The 26,535-nt window shown below is 36.5% G+C and overlaps 1 long non-coding RNA gene across 1 annotated transcript in view; it reads left to right on the top strand.

Annotated features, from left to right (window-relative positions):
* The window catches only part of LOC116561777, a 36,734-nt gene extending 10,755 nt beyond the window's left edge, over nt 1-25,979 (top strand). Inside the window, exons 2-3 of the long non-coding RNA XR_004273600.1 lie at nt 23,720-23,837; nt 25,496-25,979. This is a non-coding gene — a long non-coding RNA (uncharacterized LOC116561777). The remainder of the gene's footprint in view (nt 1-23,719; nt 23,838-25,495) is intronic.
* Nucleotides 25,980-26,535: the final 556 nt, after the last annotated feature.

Genomic DNA, 26,535 nt, shown 5'->3' with positions numbered 1-26,535 from the left:
AAACTTTAATAAAATCTACTAGATATACTATTAGGGGTTAAAAGAGAGAGAAAGAAAGAGAGTGAGAGAAAAAGAGAGAGAGAGAATTTGATGCAATCCATGCAATTCATTTTAAAAATCATTTCCTCTGAGGAGGGTGGATCATGAGGTCAAGAGATCGAGACCATCCTGGTCAACATGGTGAAACACCGTCTCTACTAAAAATACAAAAATTAGCTGGGCATGGTGGCACACCTCTGTAGTCCCAGCTACTCGGGAGGCTGAGGTAGGAGAATTGCTTGAACTCAGGAGGCAGAGGTTGCGGTGAGCCGAGATCGCGCCATTGCACTACAGCGGGAATAAAAAAAAAAAATTTCCTTTAAAAAAAAAAAAAAAAAAAGCCATTTCCTGTTAAGGAAACGTATGTACAAAAGGTTCTTCTTCATCAGTATGTTGGCTAGCTATTGTATTGGTTTCCTAGAACTGCTGGCATAAAGTACCACAAACTAGGTAGCTTAAAGAACAGAAATCTATTGTCTCACAATTCTGAAGCTTAGAAGTCTAAAATCAAAGGATCAGCAGGGCCATGTTTTCTGTGGCTTTTTCAATCTCTAGCTCTGTTTTTGTGTGGCATTTTTCCTCTGCAAATCTGTGTCTCTGTCTCTTCTCTTTATAAGGAAACCCAACATTTTTGTCTAGGTTGGCCTCTTTGTAACATTAAAAGTGGAATACGGAAATTATATACTATAACCGTGCTGCCATATATTTTACCTTCCAGTTTTCTTAAGTTTTGGGTGTTCTAATGTTGGATGCACATATATTTATAATTGTTGTATCTTCTTGGTTAATTGACCCAGGAATGATATAACATCATTCTATAATGTCTTCTTTTCTTCTCTTGTGATAGTCTTTGACTTAAAGTTTATTTTACTTGCTGCAAGTATAGCCACACATGCTGTATTTTGGTTATTGGTTGCATTAAATATATTTTTTCTATTCTTACACTGTTAACAGATATGTGACCTTAAATCAAAAAGAGTCTCTTATAGACAGCATCTAGTTGGATCTTGCTTTTATTTTAATTCAACTACTCTATATTTAATTCATTAAATTTAATCTGTTAGAAAATATCTGAGACAAACATTAAAACACAATATCCCAAAATTAATGGGAAAGAACAAAAGCACTACTAAGAGAAAAGTTTATAGTGAGTGAAATATTCATTAAAATGGAAGAAATATCACAAACCACTTGACTTTACACCTCAAGGAACTAGAAAAAGAAACACAAACTTTGTCTGAAACTAGCAGAGGGAGGAAATAATTAAAATTCCAGCAGAAATAGATAAAATATAGAACAGAAAAAACAATTTTAAAAAATCAAAGCAATGAGTAGTTTTTTTTACAAAGATCAATAAATTTGTTAAAACTTTAGCTAGATAACTAAGAAAAAAGATCCAAATGAATAAAATCAGAAGTGAATGAGGAGACACTGAATTCACAGAAATTAAAAGAACTGTTAAGAAATAACTGTGAACTCAATACTTAAAAATAAGACCTAAAGCTATACAACCCTAAAAGAAAACATAGTAAAAAACTTTACAACATTGGTTTTGGCAGTGCTTTTTTGGATATGAAATGATAAAAAACCACCACCCCAAAAAAAAAAAAAAAATATATATATATATATATATATATATATATATATATAGAAACAGGCAACAAAAGTAAAAATAGGCAAGTGGGACTTACATCAAATTACAAACTTCTGCACAGCAAAGGATATAATTTGAAGAGTAAAAATGCAACCTATAGAATGTGGGAACGTATTTGCCAACCAAATATAAAGAATTAAAATAAAAAATGAGGAACTCCTACAACGTGATACAAGACAAACAATCTGATGAAAAAAATGGTCAAAGGACTTGAACAAACCTTTTTCAAAAGATGACATACAAATGTCCAGTAAGTATATAAAGAGATGTTCCACATCATTAATCATTAGGGAAATGAAAATCAAAGTCACAATGAAGTTTTAACACTTATTAGGATGGCCATTATCAACAACAGCAACAACAACAATGTGCTGGAGAGCATGTGGAGAAATTGGAAGCTTTGTGCACTCACGGTGGAAATGCAATATGTTGCAGCTGCTACAGAAAACAGTATGGAAGCCTCTCAAAAATTAAAAAAAACACTTGATCTGGGAATCCAGCATCTGGGTATACAGTGAATAAAATTGAAATCAGGATTTCGAAGATAATATTTGTACTTCATTTTTATGGTAGCATAATTCATAATAGCCAAGAGGTAGAAACAACATAAATGTTCATCAATGGCTCAATGGAAAAAGAAAATGTGGCATGTACATAAAGTAAACTATTACTCGGCAATAAAAAGAAGGAATTCCTAATAAATATGACAACATAAATGAACCTTCGCCTGTAATCCCAGCACTTTGGGAGGCCGAGGCGTGTGGATCACGAAGTCAAGAGCTCGAGACCATCCTGGTCAACATGGTGAAACCCCGTCTCTACTAAAAATACAAAAATTAGCTGGGCATGGTGTTGTGTGCCTGTAATCCCAGCTACTCAGGAGGCTGAGGCAGGAGAATTGCCTGAACCCAGGAGGCGAAGGTTGCGGTGAGCCGAGATTGCGCCATTGCACTCCAGCCTGGGTAACAAGAGCGAAACTCCGTCTCACAAAAAAAAAAAAAAAAAAAAAAAATGAACCTTGACGATATGCAAAATGAAATAAGCCAGTTACAGAAGGACAAATACTGCATGATTCCGCTTACATGAGGTATGCAAATAGGCAAACTCACAGAAACGTAAGAGAGAATGATTTTTGCTTGGGGTTGTAGGGGGGAATGAGGAGTTGCTGTTCACTAGGTATGGAATTTCAGTCATGTAAAATGAAAAAAGTTCCAGAAATCTGCTATGTAACATTGTGCTTATAATTAACAATACTGTATAGTTAAAAACTGAAGAGGCTTTTCTTCATGCTATGTGCTCTGTGCCACAATGGAAAAGTAAAAAGAATATGCAATTTGATTAATGCCAATGCTGTGTTCTATGGGCAAAATCCATTTCATTTTTCTTCAAAGAATATTTTAACTCTTTTGATGCTTTCAAGGGCATTGTGTGTTTGCATTTTGCTTTCAATATTATTCAGTGAAAGCAATGGTTTTCCTCAAAATTTAAAAGTAAATATTTTAAAAATAAAATATCATTAATAATTTCTAAGCAAACTTAGCATGCAGCCTCTAAATAATTGTTCGTATGTACATACATGTGCACATTGGGGAGAGAGAGAGGGACCTAGTAACACTAACCTTAATGACCCATTGTGAGTTGACATTGGTTTCAAATTTTTCTTTTCTAAATCTATTTGCAATATATGGGGAAATTTCACTGAAACTGAAAATATTTGTATCATTGTTGAATAAAGTAAACTTTGTACATTTTCAAGGCAGCTATATGCTTCTTCATTTATGCTCAAACTTAAAGAATGCCCAATAAAAGGAATATAGGATGACATAATTTTTTTTTTTTTTTTTTTTTTTTTGAGACGGAGTTTCACTCATGTTACCCAGGCTGGAGTGCAATGGCGCGATCTCGGCTCACCGCAACTTCCGCCTCCTGGGTTCAGGCAATTCTCCTGCCTCAGCCTCCTGAGTAGCTGGGATTGCAGGCATGCACCACCATGCCCAGCTAATTTTTTGTATTTTTAGTAGAGACGGGGTTTCACCATGTTGACCAGGATGGTCTCGATCTCTTGACCTCGTGATCCACCCGCCTCGGCCTCCCAAAGTGCTGGGATTACAGGCTTGAGCCACCGCGCCCGGCCTCATAATTTTTAAAATATCTTCTATTGCAATTTGTTAGGATTAGGATGCATAGCTATGTCATTGTCATTTTCATGCACTCTCAAATAAGTATTGCCCGTGTTCAGGTTTGTAGGAAGATTTTAAAATGTGATAATCCTCTGAAGTTATTGTCTTTGGATACACCCTGAAAATATTTTCAATTATAAATATTTTAGCATCTGTAAACCCCTTAATAAGACAAGAGCTATTATTCATGTTTCATGGTTTACAGCCATGTGTTTAAAATAGTTGCTTAACATTCAGCATTTCATAACTTGCTTGAAATAATTTTATTCATCACTTTTTAATTATCTGTTTTATGTTTTTTCCCATAATAGATCACATATTTTTGTTGTTATTCCCAGAGTTTATCATCTTTGTAAATGACATGCCACATTTTTCTTATGTATTGATAATTTTTTTAAATTACCATATCATGCTCATAAAATTTCTTGGACAACTCTCTCAGCACTAGATATATTTTTTTAGCAAAAAATATCCATATTATGCATTTGACAACAAAATAGCAATTTTTCTTATTAAATTCTATTTTTATAACTGACAGTTATATTTTTCCAACAAGTTTTCAGTTTGAATGCTTAACACTATTGTTGAGGTTCATTTCATTTTCTTCATTGTTAATATGAATATATGACAAGTAAGGCTGAACTTTGCAGCTAACCCCATTCTTCATTTGATATTTTTTCATCTCCAAAGCATAAGCAATATAGACAAAATGCATAACCTTTTAAGTTAGTAGTCACAATTCAGTCCGTTTTTTTGTACCACTGAGAATAATTTGTGTGTTTTAAACTCCTATTTCCTACTTGTCTGGATGTTTATTCTTGAATACAACCAAATCAAATTTCAATTATTTTTCTCAGCTATTGTCACACTGGCTTGAAAATTAGTACACCTACCTAAGCAAGCAGGATGTCTACTTTTTCCCTTGTGTGATTCTGTCACTAAAATGGGCAAATACCCTGGAATTACATAGGTCAAACAGAAAACCAGCCAACATTCATACCAGATAGTAAGGAAAAATTCTGATTAGCATATGAATGCTATTGATGTCACTATTTCTGATTATTATAAGCAATTGCCAGAAAAGCTTATTCTCCATACTTGAATAGAGGCATCTGTTCTACTCTACAGAAATAGTTGATTGGTTCAAATTCATGCACAATTATATTGTCAACTGCAAGAACAAGTGTCTAAATTCCTTCAGAATTAATTTCAGCGAAGGGTATTTTTTTTTTAAATTGCCAATATCTCTCCTTTCTATTCCATACAGACCAGTCCCCCTGAGCCATCACCCACCCTAAGAGTGCTATTATTTCACATTTCTATTTTTCCTATTTCTAATTTAGGGTGCAATATTTTATCAAGAGTGTTACCTTGCTAGTATTCTGGAGGAAAAAAAAAAACTATTCTGTTTATTGCATTACTGTGCATTTCTTTTATTTCAGATTTTAAAAATCATCAGTTATGATTCTTGATGGATAAGAGAAAGTTATAATAGCTCTGGAGATTTGCCCTCTTTTTATTCTATCATCTATTTGCTTGAAGGCAATTTTAACATCAAATGACATTTTTGTTTTCCTTTAAAATTTTTCATTTATGTTTTCTGAGAGTGATTTATTTATTTCCTCCATGTGTGAAATATACAATGGCTTAGTGCTCTATGTTAGAAATTTCAAGTATTTTAAAATAATATATGTATAATATCTATATAACATTATCTTATGTGTTGTCAGAATTTCTATTATTCATTCAATAAATATTTATTGAGTTCTCAATTTGCCAGTCCACATCTTAGACATTTGGATAAAGATGAGCTAAAACATAACTAGTGAGTTTTCATGTAGCAAACCTGCTCTTATTCCCTCTTCATTGAAGCTCTTTACCCACTTGGCTACTAGAACCTCTCACTCTCCTCGTCCATGCACTCACCCCTCATTGTACCTGGCCATTGAGCTTTTTCTCTTTTACTTTCACAACCTCCATAATCCCATATAATCCTATAACATTATTTGTATTCTCAAAACTTTATATAATCACCAATACATTTACTCTAATAAAGACTTTTATTTCCAATTGTAAACTTGGCTCGCTAATCGTCATCTTAAGCTTAACATGTCCTAAAGAAAAATACTAATCCTTCTTTCTCAGCTAACCCTTTTATCTCTCACTGATTTATAGAAACTTTAACTTCAGTACAAACAAAACATCAGCAACAACAAAACTTTAACTCCTTAATTTTCTTCACACAGCATAACCACATCTTAAGCAAATCTTGTAATGTATGCATAAATATGTATTCAGAATTCAAACACATTATGTAATTTCCTTAGTTTAATCAGCTTAGTCCGATAAAACATTTCTCACCTGCAGTATGCACATGCCTCCTAGCTAGTGTTTGTGCTTTCATGTATTTCCCTGCTTTTAGCCTCTTTCCAAAGCAGTAAATGCAATTATTTCATAAATGTGAGTCAGATCATATCATTCCTATGCTCGAAGTCTTCTAGTGGTTTCTTACCTATAGAGAATAAAAGCTCATGTCCCATAAGGGAGATACAGTTAAACTCCCATTATCTCATGCTGTCACCCACTGTGCTCAAGCTATAGAACTGCCTGAGCTGTCCTCATCACCTAAGAATCCATATTGTTTTCAACTATATATGAATTGTGTAAAACTACACACTTATCTTGAAAGCAAACCTCAACACATGACTGGATTAAAAACATATAAAGCAGGTGAGCAGATCACAATAAAATTTATATAGAACAAAAGAGCAAAAAGAGAATCACTTGAGGTCAGGAGTTTGAGACCAGCCCAGCCTGGCCAACATGGTGAAACCCTGTCTCTACTAGAAATACAAGAAAAGAAAATTATCCAGGTGTGGTGGAAGGCACCTGTAATCCAGCTACTCAGGAGGCTGAAACACGAGAATAATTTGAACCCACATGGCGGAGGTTGTAGGGAGCTGAGATCACAGCAAGGCACTACAGACTTGGCGACAGAGTGAGACTCTGTTGAAAGAAAGAGAGAATGAGAGAAACAGAGAAGGAAGGAAGGAAGGGAGGGAGGGTGGGAGGGAGCCCAAAATGTCCTACATTTTGAAATTGAGACACATTTCATAACACTGTATTAATAAAAGAAGAAACTAACTGAGGAATCAGAATATATGTATAATTGGAAGATATGCCTGTGATGTAACTGAAACGATAGAGAGAAATTGATAATTTTAAACAAATATGTACAAGAATATGAATAGGTGGGGATGAATGAGGGGGAAAAGGAGGAAGGGAGGGAGGGAGGGAGAAAGAAGGAGGGAAATGAGTTCAATGAGAAGGTTGAACGGAATGTTTGATTCACAGCAGCAGAGATCATAGCATGGCTAGGAGGTGGCAGGAGCACATAATCAGAGACAATTATGAGAATATAAGCTTTTCAGTTACCTGCAGAAATTTCAATCTGGACTTTGACTTCTAAGGAACATGAAATGCAATTTAGTGCAAAATGTAACATAGATCTTAAATAGAAGGGAAAGGCCAGTGGATGTCTGCATATGTATAAGCTGACTAGTAGCAAGGACATGTGAGTATTTTACACAGAATTTATTAGATTAGGCGAATTATTGCTTACTTATTTCTAAAAAATATTTTTGACATATGTCATTTATAGGGCAGAAAATTAATATTACTACAAAGCTAGTATGACAATATGAAATTTTCAAAACTACTATCGATGTTTGTTTGAGCATAGATAACTATAACCAGTGGTAAACTTTTGATGCTTTTTCTTCTCTTTCCTAAAATATTCATTTTATCTTTATTTCTGAACACTCTAATGTGCATAACAGTCTTCTGAGGACAGCATTAACACATTTATGTTTGTGTCAGTTATTTCAGTCAAAGTCAGGCAGTGATTCTGAACTGGCATTTCTTTTCTTCAATTATATAAAATAAAGCCCCCCCCCCACGAACATAAGTTTTATAGAAAAAATATAAATATGACCAAAAATAATTCTACTACTCATCTTTTAACTCTGATCACAGACACATGTACAATAATTGTATTATTTGATGCAGTATTATGCAGTAACGTTGGAGGAGTGTTTACACATACATGTGCAGTAAGCACAGAGAGTATATAGTTTTTAGAGTATTAGTTGTTGAGACAATGCATTGTGTTTCTTTCACAAGGGGAAGAAATCATGGTAAAATAATTTTAAACCAGAAATATCCACATTACTTCTCCACTGAGAAGAAAGCTAGTCACTGTCATCACAATGAGAATAATATTAAGAAGAATATAACAAACAGTATCAGCAAAATATTTGGCACTGGAACTTCTTGCAAAATAGAAAAATAAGCAAAAATATAAGAAAACTAAGAAAAAATAATTGATACTTTAAACAGAAAGATCAGGGAGAAGAATAATATGTCAGGAACACTGCACAAAACCCTGATTTATGAGGGAAGAAAGAAACAATTACGCTTTTCTTTCAGTGATGCGTTAATGTAGGTTCGCCAATTGTAACTAATGTAATAATCTGGTGGAGAAAGTTGATAATGGAGAGGTTGTGCACTTACGGGGCAAAAATTATATGGAAAATGTCTGTGTCTAACTTTCAATTTTTTTGTCAATCAAAAACTTCTCTAAAAATAGTCTACTTTTTAAAAAATAAAGCTTTGAAGGTGGGTTAAAATAAAACAGTAACTTGAAGGAATTAGTCAACAAGTTAAATGTTATCAATTTCTGTCTTAATCCATTTCTATAGGCTTTAGGCCTTGTATCCAAATATTTTTCTGCTGGAAGCAAAGTGACCTGGGATTTTGCTACTGAAAAGTGACCAGATGACTCATCTTTCCTTTCTTCCTTGCACCAAAAAGGGGCAGAGAATCAATACTGTTGCATTACCTTTTGGATTCATATGCTCCACATGCCCACTCAGGAGGAAGTGTACAAAACAAACCTCAATATAATCATACCTGTGTTTTTTTCCCTTTTACCTCTTTTCTGACTTAGAAAAACATTCTTATTTGATGATTATATATAGTATCAAATAGTTATGTTACTCCTACTTCAGAATATTCCATTTCATTTGTTAAGACCCTATTAACAATTTGAGTATATATTTTATTTAGTGATAAATTTTTCTCTAAGAGAGTACAGTCTCCTAGATGATGTTGGGTGACACAAACCACCTTTAGAGCTCAGTTTGATAAAAGCTAAGTGTAACGTCAATTGGTAGGAGACGGCTCCACATATGTCTTCAGAGACCCAAGCTCCTTTCAACTCATGGTTTTGCTTTCTAGGGCATCAGAGTACTCCATTGGGTTCCCCGTATATGGCCAGAGAGAAAGATAAGAGACAGAATGGAGAGGGCACTTTTTCTTTTCCTTAAGTGCCTTGGCTTGGCGATGAGACACTTCACTTCCACTCATATCGCCTTGATGTTAACTGTTTACTTGACCCAGCTCAATGTAAGGGAGCCTGGAAAGGTGGTCTCGCAGGGCATCAGGAGACAGTAGAGCACTAAACATGAATGCAGTTGTGGTGTCTGTCACAAATTGTCTTTTCATAAAACAACTGAAAACTAAATAACCAGACAACACACCAATTCACATGTTAGTTCTCCACCTAGAAGAAAGCTAGTCACTCTCACCACAATGAAAATCTTATTAAGAAAAAGATAAGAAACAAAGACAGTAAAATATTTGGTGCTGCAACTTCTTGCAAAATAGAAGAATAAGTGAAACAAGAGCTAAAGCAAAGGAAAGGGGCAAAAGTAAAATACCTGCACACCCAGTAATCTCATTCTTGTCCTGCACATGTCATGAAGAATAAACGAAGGATAACTTTCTAAGGTCCTATGCTTACCCTCTTACTCCTCTAATTTATCTGTGTATTATTCAATTCATTCCTTGACCATTCATTACCTTGATTTATCTTAGCACTACTTGTGCTTACATTGTTGTCTTAATTACTACGGTTTTCTGAACTTCTTGATGTATTTCTTTGCAACAAATTTTCAAATTTTACAAGAAACTCCATATAACATAAAATCCTTTAAGTCTGTTGTTTGATTTAGAGAGAATTGTTGATATCATCCAGTCAACAGCCACAAAATATTTATTTATTTGGGTCCTATTTTAAGGATTTCAATAATGTTTTGGAATTCTCTTTATAAACACTGTTTGTGTATTTTATTAGATTTATTCTAAAGGATATTGGAGCTTTTTGTAATTTTGCTAAAATTTTAATTTTTCTACCAGAGTTAATCACCAGTACAACACTGATACATTATGCTAGTGCATCACTATAAATTTGTTTGTTGTTGGATACCATTTTATTTAAACAGTTCTAAAAGGCTTTTGCATTTCCTTAATTTTTACAATGAACCTGACAAATAATCTAAGAATCAAAATGTTGACTATTTCTACATACATCTTAGGGTTTCTTTTTTCTTGTTTCGTGTTTGTTTTCCCAAGGACCACTATAAAATTTTGAATATCACTGTCATTTTTGGTATGATTGACTTTAAAGAGGATGCTCTAAATGTTTTTCTAGTAAGTACAATGTTTTATGTAGCTTTTCCCCCCAGTATACTTGTAATAGTCCATTTTCATGCTGCTGATAAAGACATACCTGAAACTGGGAAGAAAAAGAGGTTTAATAAACTTACATTTCCACATGGCTGGTAAGGCCTCACAATCATGGTGGAAAGCAAGAAGGACCAAGTAAGCTCTTACATGGATGACAGCATGCAAAAAGAGAGTTTGTGCAAGGGAACTGCCCTTTTTTAAGCCATTGGATCTCATGAGACTTATTAATTATCATAATAAAGCATGAGAAAAACCTGCCCCCATGATTGTTACCTTCCACTAGGTCCCTCCCACAACATGTGGGAATTCAAGATGAGATTTGGGTGAGGACACTGCCAAACCATATCAATACTCTATCAGGTTAAAAAATTTCTTCCTTTCTATTTTCGGGAGAGGATCCAAGATGGCTAAATAGGAAGAGCTCCAGAGTACAGTTCCCAGCAAGAACAATGCCGAGGTTGCATGCCCACCACATTTCCAAACAAATTTGCATTGCTCACAGACCAGGAGATTCCTGGGCAGAAAAGTACCATGAGCTTTCAGCACGGCAGTTTCAGCTGGTGCTGGGTTGGCACACAGAAACTCACACAAATCTGGGCGGCCATTTCAACTGGCACCAGGAACACCTGGGAGACAGAGCTGCCCATTCTACTGAAAGGGAGGGGGCAGAGACAGATAGCCAGGTGATCTGGCTCAGCAGGTACCACCCCCACAAAACAAGCAATCTGAAATGCTCTGGATTGAGATTTTTGCAGCAAGTGCAGCCGGACCAAGAACGGTCCAGTTCAGTGGGGGGAAGGGCGACCACCACTACTGAGACAGTCTGCCACTACCACAACAGTTCACACAGCAGCTGGGCAGAGCCTGTGCCAGCTCAGCAACACCTCTGCTGGCAGACTGTGACTAGTCTACTCTGTGGGGCAGGGCATCCGTGAAAAAAGGCAGCAGCATAACAGGAACTTAAAAATAAAGCCAGCCTTCCTAGGAGAGAGCACCTGGGAAAAGAGGTGGTTATGAGTTCTGCTGCAGCAGACTTAAAAGTACCTGCCCAGCAGCTCTGCACAGAATAACGGAGCTCCCAGCACAGCACTTGAGCTCCTGTAAGGGACACACTGTCTCCTCAAGTAGCTCTCTGACCCCCATAGAGCCAAAGAGACACCTCATAAAGGAGAGCTCAGGCCAACATCTGGCAGGTACCCTTCTGGGATGAAGATAACAGAAGAAACTGGCAGCAACCCTTACTGTTCTGCAGCCCCTGCAGATGATGCCCAGGCAAGCAGGATCTGGAGTTGACCTCCACCAGTCTTGCAGCAGAGGGGCCTCACTGTTAGAAGGAAAACTAAGAAACAGAAAGAAATAACTTCATCATCAACAAAAAGGACATCCACTTAGAGAGCCCATCTGAAAGTCATCAATTACAAAGACCACAGGTAGATAAAGCCACTAAGATGGGAAGAAACCAGCAAAAAAGGATGAAAACAGCAAAAACTAGAACGCCTCCCCTCCTCCAAAGGATCACAACTCCTCACCAGCTAGGGATCAAAGATGGATGGAGAAGGAATCTGATGAATTGACAGAAACTGGCTTCAGAAGGTGGGTAATAACAAACTTCTCAGAGCTAAAAGAATATGTGCTAACCCAATGCAAAGAAACTAAGAGCCTAGAAAGAAGGTTAGATGAGATGCTAACTAGAATAAACAGCTTAGTGAAGAATATAAACGACTTGATGGAGCTGAAAAACACAGCATGAGAACTTCGCGAAGCATACACGTTTCAATAGCTGAATCGACCAAGCAAAAGAGAGGATATCAGAGATTGAAGATCAACTCAATGAAATAAAACAAGAAGGCAAGAATAGAGAAAAAAGAGTGAAAAGAAAAAAACAAAGCCTCCAAGAAATACGAAATTATTTGAGAAAACCTAATCCACATTTGATAGGTGTACCTGAATGTGACAGAGAGAATGAATCCAAGCTGGAAAACACTCTTCAGGATATTATCCAGGAGAACTTCCCCAACCTAGAAAGCCAGGCCACCATTCAAGTCCAGGAAATACAGAGAACACTACAAAGATATTCCTCAAGAAGAGCAACCACCAAGGCACATAATCATCAGATTCACCATTGGTTGAAATGAAGGGAAAAATGCTAAGGGCAGCTAGAAAGAAAGGTCGGGTTACCCACAAAAGGAAACCCATCAGACTCACAGTGGATCTCTCAGCATAAACCCTACAAGCCAGAAGAGAGTGGGGTTCAATATTCAATATCCTTAAAGAGAAGAGCTTTCAACCTAGAATTTCATATCCAGCCAAACTAAGCTTCATAAGCAAAGGAGAAAGAAAATCCTTTATGGACAAGCAATTGCTGAGAGATTTTGTCACCACCAGGCCTGCCTTATAAGAGCTCCTGAAAGAAGCACTAAACAAGGAAAGGAACAATGAGCATCAGACACTCCAAAAATGTACCACATGGTAAAGACCATCTACACAATGAAAAAAATGCATCAACTAATGGGCAAAACATCCAGCTAGCAACAAAATGGCAGGATCAAATTCACATGTAACAATATTAACCTAAAATGTAAATGGGCTAAATGCCCCAATCAAAAGACACACACTGGCAAATTGGATGAAAAGTCAAGATCCATAGGTGTGCTATATTCAGGAAACCCATCTCATGTGCAATGACACACATAGGTTAAAAACAAAGGAATGGAGAAAGATTTATCAAGCAAATGGAGAGCAAAAAAAGCAGGAGTTGCAATCCTAGTTTCTGATAAAATGGACCTTAAACCAACAAAGATCAAAAGAGACAAGGAAGGACATTACATAATGGTAAAAGTATCAATGCATCAAGAAGAGCTAATGATCCTAAATATATACTCACCCAATACAGGAGCACCCAGGTACATAAAGCAAGTTATTAATGACCTGCAAAGAGACTTAGATTTCCACACAGTAATAGTGGGAGACTTTAACACTCCACTGTCAATATTAGACAGATCAACAGGACAGAAAATTAACAAGGATATCCAGGAATTGAACTCAGATCTGGACCAAGTGGACCTAATAGACATCTACAGAAATCTGCACCCCAAATCCACAGAATATACATTCTTCTCAGCACCGCATTGTACCTACTCCAAAACTGACCACATAATTGGAAGTAAATCACTCCAAAGCAAATGCCAAAGAACAAAACACTCTCTCAGACCACAGAGCAATCAAATTAGAACTCAGAATTAAGAAACTAACTCACAACAGCACAAATTCATGGAAACTGAACAACTGGCTCCTGGATGTTGACTGGAAAAATAATGAAATGAAGGCAGAAATAAAGATGTTCTTTGAAACCAATGAAAATGAAGACACAGTGTATCAGAATCTCTGGGATACGTTTAAAGCGGTGTCTAGAGAGAAATTTATAGCAATAAATGCTCACATGAAAAGTGAGGAAAGGTGTCAAATTGACAGTCTATTGTCAAAATTGAAAGAGCTAGAGGAGCAAGATAAAAAAACTCAAAAGCTAGCAGAAGGCAAGAAATAACCAAGATCAGAGCAGAACTGAAGGAGATAGAGAAACAAAAAAACCTTCAAAAAATCAATAAATCCAGGAGCTGGTTTTTCGAAAGGGTCAACAAAATAGACAGACTGCTAGCCAGATATATAAAAAAGAAAGGGGAGAAGAATCAAATAGATGCAATAAAAAACTATAAAGGGGATATCACCACTGATTCCACAGAAACACAAACTACAATCAGAGATTACTACAAACAACTCTATGCACATAAACTAATAAAACTGGAAGAAATGGATAAATTCCTGGACACTTGCATCCTCCCAAGACTAAACCAGGAAGAATTTGAAACCTTGAATAGACCAATGACAAAAGCTGAAGTTGAGGCAGCAATTAATAGCCTACCAACCAAAAAAAGTCCAGGTACATATGGGTTCACAGCTGAATTCTACCAGAACTACAAAGAGGAGCTGGTACCATTCCTTCTGAAATTATTCCAAACAACACAGAAAGAGGGAATTCTTCCCAAATCATTTTATGAGACCAACATCATCCTGATACCAAAACCAAGCAGACACTCAACAAAAAAAGAAAACTACAGGCCAATATCCATGAAGAACATAGATGCAAATATCTTCAATAAAATACTGGCAAACCCATTGCAACAGCACATCAAAAAGCTTATCCATCACTATCAAGTAGGCTTCATCCCAGGGATGCAAGGCTGGTTCAACATACACAAGTCTATAAACGTAATCTGCCACATAAACAGAACCAAATACAAAAACCACATGATTATCTCAATAGATGCAGAGAAGACCTTTGACAAAATTCAACAGCGCTTTATGCTAAAACCTCTCAATAAACTAGGTATCGAAGGAACATATCTCAAAAGAATAAAAGCTATTTATGACAAACCAACAGCCAATATCATACTGAATGGGCAAAAACTGGAAGCATTTCCTTTGAAATCTGGCACTAGACAAGGATGCCCTCTCTCAACACTCCTATTCAATATAGTACTGGAAGTTCTAGCCATAGCAATTAGGCAAGAAAAAAAAAATAAAGGGTATTCAATTAGGAAAAGAGGAAGTCAAATTGTCTCTATTTGCAGATGATGTGATTGTATATTTAGAAGACCCCATCGTCTCAGTCCAAAGTCTCCTAAAATTGATAATTATGCAACTTCAGCAAAGTCTGAAGATACAAAATCCATGTGCAAAAATCACAAGCATTCCTATACACCAATAACAGACTTAAAGACAGCCAAATCACGAATGAACTGCCATTCACAATTGCTACAAAGAGAATAAAATACCTAGGAACACAACTAACAAAGAATGTAAAGGACCTCTTCAAGGAGAACTATAAACCACTGCTCAACAAAATAAGAGAGGACACAAACAGATGGAGAAATATTCCATGCCCATGGTTAGGAAGAATCAATATCGTGAAAATGGCCATACTGCCCAAAGTAATTTATAGATTCAATGCTATCCGCATCAAGCTACCAATGACCTTCTTTACAGAACTGGAAAACAACCACCTTAAACTTTATATGGAACCAAAAGAGAGCCCACATAGCCCAGTCAATTCTAAGCAAAAAGAACAAAGCTGGAGGCGTCAAACTATCTGACTTCAAACTATACTATAATTCTACAGTAATCAACGCAGCATGGTACTGGTACCAAAACAGATATATAGACTAATGGAACAGAACAGAGGCACTAGAGGCAATGCCACACATCTACAACCATCCGATCTTTGACAAACCTGACAAAAACAAGCAATGGGAAAAGGATTCCCTGTTTAATAAATGGTGTTGGGAAAACTGGCTAGCAGTGTGCAGAAAGCAGAAGCTGGACCCCTTCCTGACACCTTACAATAAATTAACTCCAGACGGATTAAAGACTTAAACATAAGACCTAACACCATAGTAACTCTAGAAGAAAACTTGGGCAAAACCATTTAGGACATAGGCATAGGTAAGGACTTCATTACTAAAACACCAAAAGCATTGACAACAAAAGCCAAAATAGACAAATGGGACCTAATTAAACTCCAGAGCTTCTGTACAGCAAAAGAAATAATCATTAGAGTGAACTGGCAACAAACAGAATGGGAAAAAATTTTTACAATCTACCCATCTGAGAAAGAGCTAATATCCAGCATCTACAAAGAACTAAAACAGATTTACAAGAAAAAAGCAAACAAACCCATTCAAAAGTGGGCAAAGGATATGAACAGACATTTTTTATTTTATTATTTTTATTTTTATTCTTATTTATTATTTATTATTATTTATTCAATTCTTATTTTTATTAATTAAGCTACAGTAAAATTGGTTTCATTTAACACTGTTTTGCTTAAAACTGCAGTTTCCAGAAATCTATCAATGGAATTGAATGAAGACTTACAATGTATAAGAATCTTACTACAGTATATTACATTTACCTTAAAAATATTTATCTTTACCTTAAAAAGTCAATTATCTAAAGAAATGAAAAATAGTTTAATATTTTATATTTATCCACAAATTTATTATTTCTGAAACTATGTAGATATTTAGCATTATTTGAAGTAAACTTCTGCTGATGATTTATGCTTTTGCCTAATGTTTATCTGAAAATATCTTTACGTAGTCTTCATTTCTGAAGGATTAAATAATATTTTCATATATGTTGACAAGCTTTTGTTTTTAAGAACTTTATGACTTGCCATTGTTTTCTGGCTTTCATTATTTTCCATGGCAAATCAACAGGTATCCATTTTATTGCCCTCCTGTATATAATATCAGTTTCTATACTGCTATTCTTAAGATTTTTTTTTGTCGTTGATTTTGACACATTTTAAAATTATAAAAGGGTAAATTTAATGCAAAGATATAAAACTCCATATATGTCTACAGCAAATAACAGAACTGCAAAATGCATGAAAGCAAAACGGACAGAGCTGAATTTAAAAATAAACTCAGTTATAGTTGGAGATTCGATTCTCCTTGTTTGTTATCAATAGTGCAAGCAGATAGAAAATCCACAAATGGGGGCCAGGGCCAAGGTGGCTGACTAGAAGCAGCTCGTGTGCGTGGCTCTCACGGAGAGGGTGAGTAAATACTAGCTCAACTGCACCATCCAGGTGGACACGACGGGATTCAACAAGGAAACAACTCAACCCACGGAGAACAGAGAGGAGTGAGACAGGAGGACTGTCCACCTGGGAATGGCACGAAGCTAGGGGAGGACCCCCAAACTATGGGGAATCAGTGAGTGATTGAGGGTCCTTGGGGACCCACAGTTTTGCCAGGGACCTTTGCAACTGTGGGCTCCGGAGCTCCCCTGTGATCCCAGCCCATCCGGGCCTCCAGACTGACAGGGAAGCTGTGGAGTATGACCAGAGCCGCTGCTCAGGTTCATATGGAGTCATGGAGGAGCCTTGGATCGCCGGGTGTCCCAGCACCCCCGGCTGAAGCTCCAGGAATGGGGCCGAGTCCACAGGGCTGAAGAGCAATGGACCACAGGCCTCACTTCCGTGCACCTCACAGGATAAGGCCACTGGTCTGTGACCCTAGAGTAGCCCAGCCCTACCTGGGCTCTCCGCTGGCAGCAGCTCTGCACTTCCCTGGGAAGGAACTCCCAGAGGGAGAGGCAGGCCACTGTTTTTGCTGCTCTGCAGCCCTCTCTGCTCTTGCCCTTAGCCTCTGGGGGATGCGTGATTAAGGACTGGTACCAACCCCCAGCACAGCACAGCTGTTCCTCAGAAAAGCAACCGGGCTGTTTCTCATGTGGGTCCCCATACCTACTTCTCACTGGGCAGGGCCTCCTGGCCTGGGGCTGCAGCACGATGACCCTGCCCCACCAGAACTTCAGTGGGAGGCGGCTGTGTCTTTCTCTGAGGAGGAAATCCCAGAGACAACCCACCATTCCTCCACCATTGTAGTTGCAGGCGTGACACCCTTATGCTTTAGGCTTGGGAAGGAACAGAGGGCCTGGCCGCAACACTAGAACCTCCAGCAACCACCATAGGGAGAGGAGTCCAGTCCCACTTCCCCGCGACCCCCCCCACCCCAGACCCTTCACCAGGCAGAGCCCCTGGCTCCAGACTGAAGAACGCCTGCCTCACCTCCAGCTGAACACATATACTGGGAGTAGCTCTGTGTCTCTCTGGGCAGGGACTACCAGAAGCAACAAACAGCCCCCTGCCACAGCCACGGCAGCTGCTCTGCCCTGCCGCCCTCTGTCTGGGGAAGAAAAAGCTGGGAGAAAGACCCTACCTGAGCTGGGGGCTCCACTCAGCAGTACAGCTTCCCCCTAACCACCCCCCCGCCCACTTAATGTGCCCGTTAGCATCAGTTCTGCATCTCTGAGGTGGAGCTCCCAGAGGCAGCCAAGAGCCTGCTACCATCGTCACTGCAGTGGCACTGCCTTTGCACTGGGGAAGGAGAAAATACCCAGAGTACCTTAACTACACTTCTGGCAAGTCCTAACGTGAAGAAGCCAGTCTGTCTCCACCATGACCACCTCCCGCCTCCTGCTTGTCACCAGCTTGGACACACAGTGCAGCCACCCTACCCTGGGCTGATGGCACTGATTGATAATAGCTCTTTATCTCTCTGGGGTAGAGCCCCAGGAGACAAGCAAAGGCCCTCTGCCACAGCCATTGCCAAGGCCTTTTCCCATGCTGCCTCCAAGAGGGTTATGGAACATAAAGCCTGAGCTCGCCCCAGAGCTGCAGCTTTCCAAGCTGAGGAAAGAATCCCAGAACTTGAATACTGTTTTTTCTAAGTCAGAAAAAAAAAAATTAAAAGGAACAAATGAAACCTTTGTGAAATACGGGATCATGTGAAGAAACCAAATCTGTGACTCATTGCCATCGCTGAAAGAGTTGGGGGGAATGCAGGCAACTTAGAAAACTTATTTCAGAATATCGTCATGAAAAAATCGCCCTTAACCTCACTAGAGAGACCCATATTCAAATTCAGGAAATGCAGAAAACCCCCGAGAGATACTACCAAAGAATACCATCCCCAAGACATATAATAGCAAGATTTTTCCAGCGTCAAAATGAAAGAAAAAAAAATGTTGAAGTATGCTGGAGAAAAGGGACAGGACCACACCTATAAAGGGAACCCCATCAAGCTAACAGCAAACCATTTAGTGGAAAACCTACAAGCAAGAAGAGACTGGGGACCTGTATTCAGTATTCTTAAACAAAAGAATTTCCAGTGAAAAATTTAACCTCTAGCCAAACTAAGCTTCATATGTGGAGGAGAAATAGGATCCTTTTCAGACAAGCAAATGCTAAGGGAATTTGTAATCATTGAACCTTCCTTACAAGAGGTCCTGATTGGAGCACTATAAATGGAAAGGAAAGACCATTACCAGCCACTACAAAAACATACTTAAGTACACAACCTATAGACACTATAAAGCAACCAAGCAAATGAGTCTGCCTAATAACCTGCTAACAACATGATGACAGTACATATCAATATTAACCTTGAATATAAACAGGCTGATGCCACAATTAAAAGTCACAGAGAGGCAGGCTACATCAAGAAACAAGACCCAATGGCATGCTGTCTGCAAAAACCATCTCACATGCAGTGACATCCATAGGCTTATTAAAATAAAGGGATGGAGAAAATGCTACCAAGCCAATGGAAAACAAATCAACAGTTGCGATTTCAAATTCCGACAAAACAGACTTTAAATCAAGGAAGGTCAAAAATGACAAAGAAAGGCATTACATAATGGTAAAGTGTCCAATTCAACAAGAATTCTAACTATTCTCCATATATATGCACTCAGCATAAGAGAACCCAGATTCATAAAACAAATTCTTAGAGACCTGCAAAAAGACTTAGATTTCTACATAGTAATAGTGGGAGTCTTCAACAACCCACTAACAGTATTAGGCAGACTATTAGGGCAGAAAATTAACAAAGATATTCATGATCTGAATAAACACTTGACCAAATGGGCCTAATAGAGATCTATAGAACTCTCCACTCCAATACAACAGAATACACATTCTGCAACATCACCACATGGCATGTACTCTAAAATTGACCACGCAATTGGACATAAAATACCCTCTGCAGATTAAAAATAACTGAAATCATACCAACCTCACTCTTGGACCACAGTGCAATAAAAATAGAAGTCAATACTTTAAAAATACTGAACACTGTAAATGAGATGGAAATTGAAGTACCTGCTCCTAAATGACTTTTGGGAAAATAATGAAAATAAGGCAGAAATCAAGACATTCTTTCAAACTAGTGAGGACAAAACACAACACACCAGAATCGTTGAGACAAAATCAAGGAATTGTTAAGAGGGAAGTTTATAGCACTAAACACCTACTTCGAAAAGTTAGAAATGTCTCAAATTAACAACCTAACAACACAACTACAGGAATGAAAAAAACAAGAGTAACCTCAAAGCTAGCAGAAGACAAGAAATAACCAAAATCAGAGTTGAACTGAAGGGCATTGAGAAACAAAAAGCCATAGAAAGATCAATGATTCCAAGAGTTGCTTTTTGAAAACATTAATAAAATAAACAGACCACTAGCTAATTCAAAAAAAGAGAGAGAAGATCCAAATAAACCCAACTAGAAGTGACAAAGGGAACATTATCACTGATCCCACAGATATATAAAACACCCTCAGAGACCACCACAAACACCTCTATGCACACAAACTATAAAACTAGAAAAAATGTATAAGTTTCTAGGCACAAAGAGCCCGCCAAGATTGAATCAGGAAGAAACTGAATTCCTGAACTGACCAATAATTAGTTCCAAAATTGAATCAGTAATAAAAAGCTTAACAGCCAAAAGAAGCCCTGAACCAGATGGAATCCCAGTCCAATTCAATGAGATATATGATGAAAAGCTGCTACCATTCCTATTGAAACTCTTCCAGAATATTGAAGAGGATGAATTCTTCCCCAACTCATTTTTTGAGGCCAGCATCATCCTGATACCAAAACCTGGCAGAGACCCAATACAAAAAGAAAACTTTAGGCCAATATTCTTGATGAACATAGATGTAGAAATCCTCAACATGTTATTAGCAAACCATATCCAGTATCACATTAAAAAGCTAATCTACTATGATCAAGCAGGCTTTATCCTTGGGATGCAAGTTTGGTTCAACATATACAAATCAATAAATGTGATTGATCACATAGACAGAACTAAAAAAAACCACATATGCATCTGAATAGATGCAGAAAAGCCTTTTGAAAATTCAACATATCTTTGTGTTAAAAATCTTCAACTAACTAGGCATTGAAGGGATTCTTTTTTGCTGAACATACAGTTGCAAAATTATTTGACATTTTCATAAGTATATGTGGAAACAATATATTCATAAATGTTCATGACTTTTATGATGTAATACTATAATGTTACAATGTAATTTAGTAATTAATTCAATGAAAAACCAATATATTATACAATTTAAGCATAATGTATATATTAGTGTGAAGTTTATAAAGTATGCTTATGACTATAACTTGATTTAATAATACTAAATCCTTTTAACGTAATATCCTTATTCCAACTTAAAAAATATTACTGATAAGGATACTGATGGTAAGCAATATTATTTGTCCAAAAATCAATCAGCTATTACATGATAGCTTCAAAACTAATTTTCTTCTCCTTCCATTAAAGAATGATGCATTTTTATTGACGTATGAGAAAAATTTCTAAAACTGTAGATGTATTTCTTGCAAGTCAGTAATAATATTATTAACTGCATTATTCTTAGAGTTCAAAATTTATTAAAACAAAATATTTAAATCTTAACTTATTAAAAAACTATTATGCTAAATGTAAATTTATATATCTGATTTAAAAGTAGTGAATAGCAAATATGTAATATTAGCATGTAATGATAATATATAATGAATAGGTATCTTTTCAAAATATGTATCTGTGGTATAAAATACTAACATTAGAAAAGAAAAATCACTTCTATTGAAAAATTCAATTTCTATAAAAAGATATGCTATATTTATTTTCAAATAGCCTTATAATATATTTACATTTAAATGATTTCCAATTAAGTATCTTACATTAAGACAATAAAGTCTTTCCTTATAGATGTTCAATTATCTACATTTTCTTAGGTAAAAATGTAATAAAAGAAGCCAAGCCTCAAAGACAGCAAACTAAAATGATTTTTGCATGCTTTCTCCCCTAACTTTATAGCTGTAACCAGTAACTTCTACTTATTATTTGCAGTAACTTTTTCATGCTACAATAGAGGGACATTTCGCAAAGGCATCAAGGGCTGTGTGAATATTTGATATGTTGAAGAGCTGGTCTGAAACCTTTTTGGTGGAAAATTCATTAGCAGTTGCTTAGCAACTGAGGTGTTTGGATGTACTGAGAATTGTTTGACATGTTTTCAGTGGAAAATACTTTCAAAATGAGTGAAAATTTGGGATTTGGGATTTGTCTGTAAAATTTCAAAAACATTAATTGTTTCTTATGAATAAAATATTATATTTGGAAGACATTTTGAAAGGAACATTATTAGGACTGAGTCTTTAAAAAAAACACAACCAAAGAAAGTAATTGTCAAATTAAAGTAAGGAGTACTTTTCTGCTTTTAAACCTCTGGAATCTAAATAAAATATCTGAAGTTATTTTTATAATAAATAATGCTTCAAAATTTATATTTGGAAATATTTACTGGTTTAGCTAGCTGATGTCAGTTATTTCATGTAAAATTAATGACAAACTAAGAGGGAAGATCTTTCAGTAGATATTACATAAAAAGGAACTTTATTGTCAGGAAATAACATTGATTTAAAAAATATTTGTTACTTAAAGACATTATTATGAAAAACTACTGTGAGAATAGAAATGTAAAATTAAGACTCTCAACTTGGAAAAATGTAAAAAATATGGAAGTTCATTAAACATTATTATTTAATTATTTATGTAATTGTGGTAAAAAATAGTTACTATTTTAAAACACACATCTTTAAGATTACTAATTGTGATGCTACTAAGAAAAGTCAGATAGCAATTTATCCTCCTTTAAAACTTAAGAATTTTGTATTTATTTAAATTCAGTGAAAACAATTATCAGAAACAATTAACGGCAATATAACCAGTAATCATTCTGATGTATTTTCCTTAGTGGTTATAATTGGCAAATTTTATTAACACAAACGAATGTACAGAAACCAATAGTATTCTTATATATAAACAATAACCAGTTAGAGAAAATAATGTTAGCGACTCCATTTATAATATCAACAAAGATTATTAAATACTTAGGAGTAAAATTTATGAGAAATGTACATGATCTATAGGAGGAAAACATTAAAACACTCCTAATAGACAAAAATAGAGTTGAACAGTTAGAAAATCATGCCTGGTTCTTGAACAGGAAAGTTTCACATGATTAATAGGTCATTTTCCCCAAGTCAGTTTATTAATACTTAATATCATTTCAATAATCCATACCAACCAGGTTCAATAGGAGAACTAGAGTCAGTGAGAAATTTGATGTCTACATTTATGGGTCTAAACTCATTGCTGGAAGTTCCTGCTTGATTTTCCCCATTTCACAGTATTCTCTCTCTTTTGACTACCTGCCTTGCTGACTTCAGTCCCCAGCATAAATACAGAAGCATAGTTTGCTACCACAGACTGTTTACTCCATTCTCACCATTGTATGAAGTGTAATCATTTGACAAATTCCTTTTTGTATCTTAGACATAGTGATTCTGCTCTTCTGATCAACCCTGATTGACACAGCCACAGTTAGAGAACATGGAAAGAGCTCCTCTTCATTAACTAATTTGATATTAACATTGCTTTCAATATTTCCAATGTATGCTGATGACCACAGGACACATTTGAATATTCCATGATAGCCATATTTTCCTTATGAATTTGTAAATTTAAACTGTATGCCTCTTATGGTGCAGATCGTAGTGATTTTTTTTCCATATCAGTTTATTCATTTACCCAGTTTACATTTTGTCTGTCTTATGGGTTTGTACCTGAATTATAACTAATATCTTTCCAGTATTTCTCAAATAATATTTTTGTGATATAAAGTATTACTTAATTCGTCATTACCTAAAAATCAGATTCTGAGTAGGAATTCCTAGAAATATATAAAGCTGATATTTTCATATTTTTATGAATTTCATTCTTTGGAATCAGTCTTTTTCCAGAATTTTAAAGTGGATAATCTAAAATTTATTTCTTTAATATTATCCTTAACAAATAAGAAATATGTAGCTATAGATTATGCATAATAATGAGAATTGTAGTTACTGAAATCAAGATAATCCCTTAATATATGTTTATACATTGGTGTATCATTTTAACGCTAAAAAGGGTAGAATAAGAAATCTTTTCACAACCAGAAACTGCTCTAAATGCTCTTGCTATTCTATGTTATTTAACCATCCACATAATTCCTCAAGCAGACATTGTTGTCCTTGCTGTACAGATGATTGAACTCAGGCTTAGAGAGAGTAGTAAATTGCCCAAGATGAGAAAGCTAATAGGTAGCAAGTTTGGCATTTGAGCCAAGGTCTGACTTTAACACATACTCTTAACCTCTTCAATGTAAAGCCTTCTTATAAATGGATTTCGACCCTAACACCAGTATACAATTCCTTTCACTCAAATAATTTCGGTAATATCCTTTGTTAGTCAACACCAATTCTTAGAAAATACTTTCGTGTAAAATATGCTTTCCTGTAACTTCTTCCTGAATTCCTTCGACTGTTCTCTGAAGTGACACCAAATCAACACTCTGCTTACCCACATGTGGACATTCCTAAATCTGTGGGGTTCATTATTGTCTCGCTTTTATAAATAGTTATTTTTACTCTCCTCACATGTTCATTTTCAGATGGGCAGCCTCCTGACTGTAGCTTGCCATTACTCTTCTTAGAAATGGAATGCCCATAGGTGAAAATAAATTGACCAAACTTCCAAGCATATTAATAGCAAACGTAGCAATAAACAAAAAACAATAATGTAATGCTCACCAGTTTTCCTTTGGCATTGAAACTGCCACTGTTTTAAACTGCATTAACCTGCTTGGAGGTCATTGGCATTACTCACTTGTGATCGTCAATGAGGCATGATTTCCCTGATACACTCATGAGAACCTGGTCCATAGTGGATATGCACTAATTATTGTGTAATAACTGAGTATACATTAAACGAAAATTATTTTTGAAGAAACTTTTCATTAGAAGAGCTACATCCAATAGAATTTCATTTCCCATGGTTTGGAAGTCTTTCCCGTATGTCTATCAGGTCTTGGTTTGGGATTGTTATTTAGAACTAAAGTAGTACTCTCTTTATCAAAATGACATCATATTGTCTTTTAATTATCTCAGAGTATAGCCCCAGGTACCATCACCCTTCCTCTTTCAACCACTCTGTCTCTGGTATTTTATATGTGTTTCCTGCTCAATTGTCTCTCAATGGATTTTCATAATTCTCAACATTTTTTTCCCATAGCTCTGGAAAACTATCTATGAAATCATACCTAATAAACACATCAAAGCTTTGGAGTTACTCTTACCCCAACACCTGAATTTATCCTGGGCATTTGGTTGGTGAAGCCTAGTCAAGCCCGTGTAACTGCAATTGTCTGGAAGAGTGAGTCTAACGTGTTAAAATTGCTACACTTCAGTGTTCTGAATGCATCCATGTGTTCCATGATATTGCAGGAGTCACAAGAAAGTGAATCACAAGATTATTAGAAAGTAGAGAAAGCACTGCCTTCTGACTTACCTAACACATTTTTTTCATCACCCTGTTCTGAGATTATAAGATCAGGAGTAACAGAGTCACTTTACAAAGATATTACAGTATTTTGGTGAGAACCTTCGAAGATTTTAAACTTAGAAAGTTCTTTTCACTTGTAAACAACCCAAATGCCCATCAATGATAGACTGGATAAAGACAATGTGGCACACATACACCATGAAATACTATGCAGCTATCAGATGCATTCACGTCCTTTGCAGGGACATGGATAAAGCTGGAAACCAACATTCTCAGCAAACTAACACAAGAACAGAAAACCAAACACCACATATTCTCACTGAGAAGTAGGAGTTGAACAATGAGAACACATAGACACAGGGAGGGGAACGTCACACACCCAGGGCCTGTTGCGGGTTGGGGGGCTAGGGGAGGGATAGCATTAGGAGAAATACCTTCTTTTGTAAAGTTTGGGTCCTTTGTAGGGACATGGATGAACCTGGAAACCATCATTCTCAGCAAACTGACAGAAGAGCAGAAGATCAAACACTGCATGTTCTCACTCATAGGCGGGTGTTGAACAATGAGAACACATGGACACAGGGAGGGGAGCACTACACACTGGGGTCAGTTGTGGGGAAATAGGGGAGGGACGGTGGGGGGTGGGGAGCTGGGGAGAGATAGCAAGGGGAGAAATGCCAGATGTAGGTGATGGGGAGGAAGGCAGCAAATCACACTGCCACGTGTGTACCTATGAAACAATTTTGCATGTTCTTCACATGTACCCCAAA

This window comes from Sapajus apella, unplaced genomic scaffold, assembly GCF_009761245.1.
Source record: "Sapajus apella isolate SASKATOON/1434 unplaced genomic scaffold, GSC_monkey_1.0 scaffold30, whole genome shotgun sequence".
In the NCBI taxonomy this organism is placed as follows: domain Eukaryota; kingdom Metazoa; phylum Chordata; class Mammalia; order Primates; family Cebidae; genus Sapajus; species Sapajus apella.
The sequence above is the reverse complement of the archived record's forward strand: the minus strand, read 5'-3'. Positions and strand labels throughout refer to the sequence as shown.